General features: G+C 36.5%; 1 long non-coding RNA gene across 1 annotated transcript in view; it reads right to left on the bottom strand.

Annotated features, from left to right (window-relative positions):
- Window positions 1-6599, bottom strand: part of LOC106726956 — a 10378-nt gene extending 3779 nt beyond the window's left edge. Inside the window, exons 1-3 of the long non-coding RNA XR_001363102.1 lie at window positions 6380-6599; window positions 5838-5930; window positions 1045-1151 (exon numbers count right to left, since the gene is read on the bottom strand). This is a non-coding gene — a long non-coding RNA (uncharacterized LOC106726956). The remainder of the gene's footprint in view (window positions 1-1044; window positions 1152-5837; window positions 5931-6379) is intronic.
- Between the last annotated feature and the right edge of the window lie 624 nt (window positions 6600-7223).

The raw sequence follows: 7223 nt of genomic DNA, 5'->3' as shown, positions 1-7223 counted from the left end.
CCCGACCAGGGGCTGCACCTAGGGATTGGGCCTGCCCTCTGCCACCCGGGAGCAGACCTAAGCCAGCAGGTCGTTATCTCCTGAGGGGTCCCAGACTGTGAGAGGGTACAGGTCGGGCTGAGGGACCCCCTCTCCCCCCTGAGTGCACAAATTTTTGTGCACCGGGCCTCTAGTAATATATAATATGTTAAGCAGCCAATATTTTCTCTCAAGAAAATACCACTTTCATAGTCAGAAAGTTTATCGTACTCTTTCTTACATTTTTTAAAGTTGAAAACATAATTACTGACTAAATTATTTTCCTCAAATTATTGTGTGTGTATTTTTGCCCCAAATTGGATATTAACACAATGGTAACAGAAGTTTCTCTAAATTTATGCTTTTTTTTAATCTAGGAAATATCATAAACCATATTGCTACTCTTTTTATATAGCTAGTAAAAGGTAGCTAGTGGTCCCCTCTATGAGAAACTCAACATCCTTCCTATTTCTTTCTCTTCCTTGAAGTTGGAGAAAATCTTTAGTGTTTCAAGAACAAAAACGGAGTCTAAAGGTACAATCAGTTCCTCAGGCTAAGGAACATAGAGAAGTTCTAAAATTTTAAATAAAAGCCAAGAGGAACAAATATTTCATATTTCTCACTTATTCTCTTCCATTTCAGGTCACCAATGGATGGACTGTCAACTTGAGTGTATTTTCTAAGACTCCCCTGTCAATGAGAGTCGACAGCAACAACAAATGAACAAAAGGCAAAGTACAAATGAACAAGGTGGGAAGAGGCAAGGATCAAACTACTTAGACTTTCGTTTAGTCTAGGATAAACTATAGCACATGGCTCACATGTGCTATAGTTCAAGTCACCATGTAGAAGGAAATATTGGCATCTGATGCCAAACCCTCACTAAAGGCCACATGTTTGTCTGAAGGTTCTCTCTGGCATCTCCTTGTTGAGCCCTTTTTGGGACATAATGTGGAGGACCTATGGGGCTAGAATCCTTATCACGCTTAATACATTTAATAACAAATACATGTTTTTCAGACTTACCTATTGCTGAATGCATTACCATTTGCCCACATCCAGCGCTCACTTGCATTTTGCTTTTTCAGTCCAATCCAGTAAGAAGAGGTCCCCAGATAGTAGGTCAAAAAGTCCTTTTACAAGATACAGACTGTTGTAATGAATGTCTCCGCACTTTTTCATTCTCACTATCTTCAATGCTAATGTCCTTCTTTGAGCCCATTATTCTCTTGTTAGGGTTTCTGCAACAGCTTTGTAAGATGACACTGTGCTTTTATATTTGCCATTCACTAGTCCATCAGAGCAAAGACAATGATTCTTTTAAAACTTAAGTCAGATCATGTCATATTTTTGTTCATAATTCTGCAATATCTCCCTATTTTACTTTACAATAGTCTACAAGCCCTTAATAATCCATGTCCTCTACTCACCCCCTCATTCTAGGCACACTGGCTGCCCCTTTTCTGTTCCTTGAATATTCCAGGAAAATATCTATTATAATATTTGTGCTCCAGTTGTTTCCTCTTCCAGGGAAGTTTATCCCTCAGATTCCCTTGACTAACTCCCTCATATACTTTATATTTTTGTTCAAGTGTCATCATCGCAATGAGAGAAGACCATCTTACTTGCAGCCTACCCACTTGGAACATTCACAATAACCATTTAATTTAAAAATATACATTTTTGCATAAAATTTACTAACTTCTATTATCCTACATAACTTACATGTTTGTTATAACTATTTTTTATTCCCTGTCTCTTCCCTTGGGGTGTAAGCTCCATAAAGGCAAATATGTTTGTTTTGTTGAATGATGTATCATAACTATGAAGTATACTTGTCATATAGTAGCTCAAAAAATTAAATGAGGTTTATATTGCAAAGGAAAAATCTAACCACTTCATTCTGGGAGCTGAATATGATCAGAGTTCCATAATAGGCCATACAGTTTGCCTGGCTGTCTCTCCAAGATTTTTCTTGTTCAGATCGAAAGAAGCATTTATTATGGATTTGATTCCAGCCTTGTGGACATGTAATTGCATCCCAAGTGCATGTCTTTTCTTTAAAGATCCTTGGATTTTTAACTAAAATTAACACAGTGATAGAGAAAAAAAAATGAATGAAGTGTAAGAAATAGAAAGAATTTAACCTTCAGGGTAAACGGTTATCATTTATTTAACATTGAAAAAAATGTATTTTTCCATATTCAATTTAAATGGTTTAACTTTAAACATCAACTCAAAAAAATTAAAGATAAAAAACAAAGTATAAAGAAATCATGATTGAAGAATTCAGATCTACGCTTAATTTAAGGTAGTAATAATAAACAAATAAACAAACTTCCAGAAACTCAAACATTTTAAGCCATTTTCCCTCCCGGTTTCTTCATACTATTGCCGTTTTCTCTATTCATCTATTTCTATTCTGTAGCCTACTATGGGACATGTGGGACATGTAAATAAACCCATTCTCTGTATTCATAACCTGAGAGGGCCGACTCCCTTTTGCTAACTTAACTGACAATAGATGTATTTCAAGAACTACATTTCCCCAGCGGTTGGCATTGGAGGGAAAAATGTTGAAATTTTACTAGTTTTTTACTCTCCAACTTACTGTAATTAGATAAATGAAGTTATTTGTTCATGTATAGCCTTGAGAAAAACAAGGTTTACCAAAAGGACACCTCCTACCCACAGCAGAAATAAGTTACTGATTCATAGTCAAGCCTATGAATGGGAAGATCTTCAAATGGAGCAATAAACTAGCAGGGTGAGGCTGGTATAAAAGCTAAGTTAAATAATCAGGTTACCAAAACTGTTTAAAAGAATCAAGTCCAAAAAAACAGCTAGCACAAAAGTCAAGAATTTGGTTCAGAACTTGAGTCACCAGAAAGCCAAGCTTTCTCATTCATTCATTTATTCATTCATTCATTCAACGAAGATCTTCAAATGGAGCAATAAACTAGCAGGGTGAGGCTGGTATAAAAGCTAAGTTAAATAATCAGGTTACCAAAACTGTTTAAAAGAATCAAGTCCAAAAAAACAGCTAGCACAAAAGTCAAGAATTTGGTTCAGAACTTGAGTCACCAGAAAGCCAAGCTTTCTCATTCATTCATTCATTCATTCATTCAACCAACTACCAGTTGAGCTTTTATTATGTGCAAAGCACCTTTGTAGCTCTGGAAATACAACAGTGTACATGACACACACACAAAAAAATGTTTGCTCTATAGGATTTACATGTGTAGGTAATTATTAGTTAGTCATAAAATATATTAGAGTGAGGAAGATTGGGATTATTGGTGGAAAGAGTTGCAATTTTAACGCAGTTGTCAGGATAGGGTTCAATGAGAAGTTGCTATGTGCTGAAGGTTTGAAGTAAGTGAGCTAGTGAGGCATAGGCATGCACAGGGGAAAACCTTCCCAAGCAAAGACAAGAGATAAAATATAAAGTGTTTGGCTTGTTTACACAAGGGTTGGAGTGAATATGCCTATATGACTGGGGAAAAGGCAAGATGTAAGAGATGAGATCGCAAAGGAAATTGGGTAACCGGATCTGATAGAGCCTTATAGGCCATTGACAGGCTTTTGGCATTATTCCAAGCGAATAAAAAAAATTGCAGTACTTCTATAAACAGGTCTGATTTCTTTAAAAGTTTTGTTAAAAAATATACTCTAAAACTTTACTGTCCAGTATAGTAGCCATTAGCCAGATGTATCTGTTGAACCTTGAAATATGACTAGTTCAAATCTAGATGTCCTGTAAGTATAAAATATACACTAAATGTCAAAAACTTAGTACCAAAATGAATGTAAAAATCTTATTAATAATTTTATATCGTTACATGGTATAATGACACTATATTGACTATACTGGGTTAAATAAAAATACAATCAAAACAATTTTTATTAGTTTCCTTTTTACTTTTTATTTTTTAAATTTTTTCCTTTCTTTTTTTTCCTTTTTACTTTTTAAAATGTGGCTTCTAAAATATAAATGATGTTTTTGGCTAACATATTTTCACTGGAAACTTTTTCCCTAGAAGGTTAAGGGTGGAAAGGGGAAAAATATTTAGTAGGGAAAAGATGTTAACTAGGAACAGGGTGGTAATAGTAGAGGTGGTGAAAAGTACTCAGATTCTGGTTATATTTTGAAATACCAGGCAAATTTGCTAATTATATTTGGGTGTGAGAGGAGGAAAAAAGAGTCAAAACATGACTATAAGGATTTGTATTTCAAAATTGGAAGATAGAGGTGCTATTTCCTGAGATGAGGCAGATTTCAAAGAGAAGAGGTTATAGGGAAGAGGTAGATAAACATTTCAGTTTAGACAATGTTAAGTTTGAGATATTGGACAGTCAAGTAGGTAGATTTAAAAATTTTGAACTCAGGGAAGAGACCCAGATTGGAGATGTGCATTTGGAGGTGATCAGTGCTTATGTGACATTTAAAGTTGAAAGTCTGGTCCAGGTGGCCAAAGATGCAAGGGTAGATAAAGAGGGGACCTTTTCAGGGATTGACCCTTGGGGCACACCAAAATTAAGAGGTCAGGGAGAAAAGAAGGAAGCAAAGGAAATCTGGAAAGATGGATAAACTAGATAAGAAGCAAGCCATGAGAGAATGGTGTCTTGGAAGCCATATGAACAAATTTTACCAGGAAGAGGGGGTGTTCATTCCTGTAAATAGGTCAAGTAAGAAGAAAATTGAGAATTGACCACTGTATTTAGCAATATGGAAGTTACTAATGAAACTGAAAGACAAATTGGGTAGAAAAAGAGGAAGTGGGAACCTGATTCGAATAGATATAACAAAAAATGGGAAGATAGAAGTTAGAAAAAAAACTAGCAGAATTTTTTTCAAGGTGATTGCTGTAGAGTAGAAAATAAATATATTGGCAGCTAATGGAAGTCTACATTTTTAAAGGTAGGTTATATACCACCATATTGTATTGCTGATGAGATGTTTCCATTGAACATAAAAATAAATAAACCAAAATAAAACACCCGATAATGTAGGAGAGAAAGAGGAGAACTACTAAAGTATTATTACTGATCAGGCTATAGGATTTAGTGTGGAACATGACTACTTCATCGATAGTACCAGGAGTCTGAACAGATAGAAATGAAGGTAAGTAAGTAGATGTGATCATGAAAGTATTTGAAAGTTTTCTACTAATTGTTATAAGTTCTGAAGTAAAATTGGAAGCAAAGATATAGATTTGAGAGTAAAGATGGGGAAAGAGGACTTAAAGGTTTGGAGAGAAAGGAGATCTATGGGAGTGAGAGAGTTAATGCACTAGGGAAATGTAATACAATTACTAGTCCCCACCCCACTTCTTTTTAACCCTATCAAAATTACACCTGTGTGATTCTGTGACACTCATGCTCTTTCTCTCAGCTAAAGAGCTCTGATAAATGCCTATTGGACCTTAAGATTCAGCACAGATGCTTCTCCTTTCATAAAGCCTTAATAGAACACCAAAAGCAAATTTATAATCTGTTCTGCTTCAAATTGGGCATACTTCTATTTGCAATTATTTGTGTTGTTACTGTTTGTTAATATGTTTGCTTTTTAGGCATAGATGGATTCCTTTGAGACCAGAAATCCCATTTTTTCATTTGGTTATCATCACCACCTAGTACTTGCCTGAAGTTCAATAGATATTTATTGAAAGAATGATCATTCTAGAAGGCAAAGCAAGTGACTAAATTTGAAGATAAATTAGATGCTCTTTTTGGGAGAACACTTTCTGTTTCAATTGTTCAATGTAGAATAAGGAAATTATCATTAATATTTTTTTTAGCAAAAATTGTTCACTTACATTTTCTAGGAAATCCTAACATTGCCCAAAGAAGAATGGCAATGCCTCCACATATCATACTTCCTATGATTAGCATTTTCTTTGTTTCTAGACCTAGAGAAAAGACATGTATGTTATTGTTTATCTTCTATGGAAAAGCAAGCAAACAAACATCTTTTTCTCTATTTTCTCTATGTTCTGTTCACAACCAGATAATTAATATATTAGGAAGGTGAGGTAGGGTGTGAAGGTCTGAATTTTCAGCAGCAACAGCCTCAAAGTGCATTGGCTCCACTTTTTGGTACCATTTCTGAGAACTAGGTTACTCAGCCTTCTGCCCCTTTTCCAGCACAGATAACCAAATATCCTCCTGGGACATTTGAATAAAAGACTGTCTTTTCAAAGAAAAGAAAAAAAAAGACTGTCTTTTCCAAATGCTGTGATGGTGGGAGTGTGGGAGTTGTATTTTCTTTTGGGTGCAAACTGGGATTAAGAAAGGATGATAGGAAAATAAAATAAGGCTTAGTTCCTGTCTCCAAGGTCAACCTCTGTCTCTCCCTTACCTGGACTCTTGACCTCCTGCTCCACAGCTTCCGTCCCATCCAGACCCTCAGTCCCTGTTCTCTCCATCTCCTTTGCGCTCCCGGATAAATTCATCTGAGGTCACAGCTGCTGGGATAATCCTGGCGTAAAACTGCAAATTGCTAATTATATGTGGTGAATACTACAGGGAATGGAGACACCAGTATTTTAGGAGGATGGTGTCGCAAAACTCAAGTGGAAATAGCACATCAATCTAGTATCCTCCACTCAGGCCCATGGCAGGACTTGAGCTAGATGTGCCCTTGGGCAGCACGTGTCAACTGCCATTGCTTCTGAGGCTGGGACAGTAACTGCTACCAAGCAAACAACAACCCGCCCCCTTGCCCTGGTGGCTAAGGCTTCACGCCCAGGATTGGCTGGAGGTCTCTGAGAATTCAGTCTCTGATTGGCTCCTGGTAGTCGCCCACCTGCTAACCGCTCAAGGCTGGGACTGGAGAGACCCATACTTTGCATTTTTGATGCTGTTATTCAGTCTTCCTAAAATCTCAAACCTGAGGCAATTTTACAACATACAGGTTAATGGTTGGTGAGCTGTGCATACTCTCTAGCACCACAGAGTGGCTCTGCCCTTCCCCCCACGTTTGTAAAAATAAAATTTTCTGTTCTTAACTTCTGAGTTCTAAGTTTATCTGTTGATTGCTTAGGGATATTGGGGAGACAAATCCATTGTTCTTAAATGTGTCCATAGTACTTGAATGAAGGTTTGTTTCATATACAGGGAGTCCTTATTTTGAGCAGTAAAGCAGGATAATAAAAATGTGTGAGCTATGACCAGGTCATGTTATTTTAATAATCAAAGGGGGG

Source organism: Myotis brandtii, unplaced genomic scaffold (assembly GCF_000412655.1).
Source record: "Myotis brandtii unplaced genomic scaffold, ASM41265v1 scaffold337, whole genome shotgun sequence".
In the NCBI taxonomy this organism is placed as follows: Eukaryota; Metazoa; Chordata; class Mammalia; order Chiroptera; family Vespertilionidae; genus Myotis; species Myotis brandtii.
The sequence above is the reverse complement of the archived record's forward strand: the minus strand, read 5'-3'. Positions and strand labels throughout refer to the sequence as shown.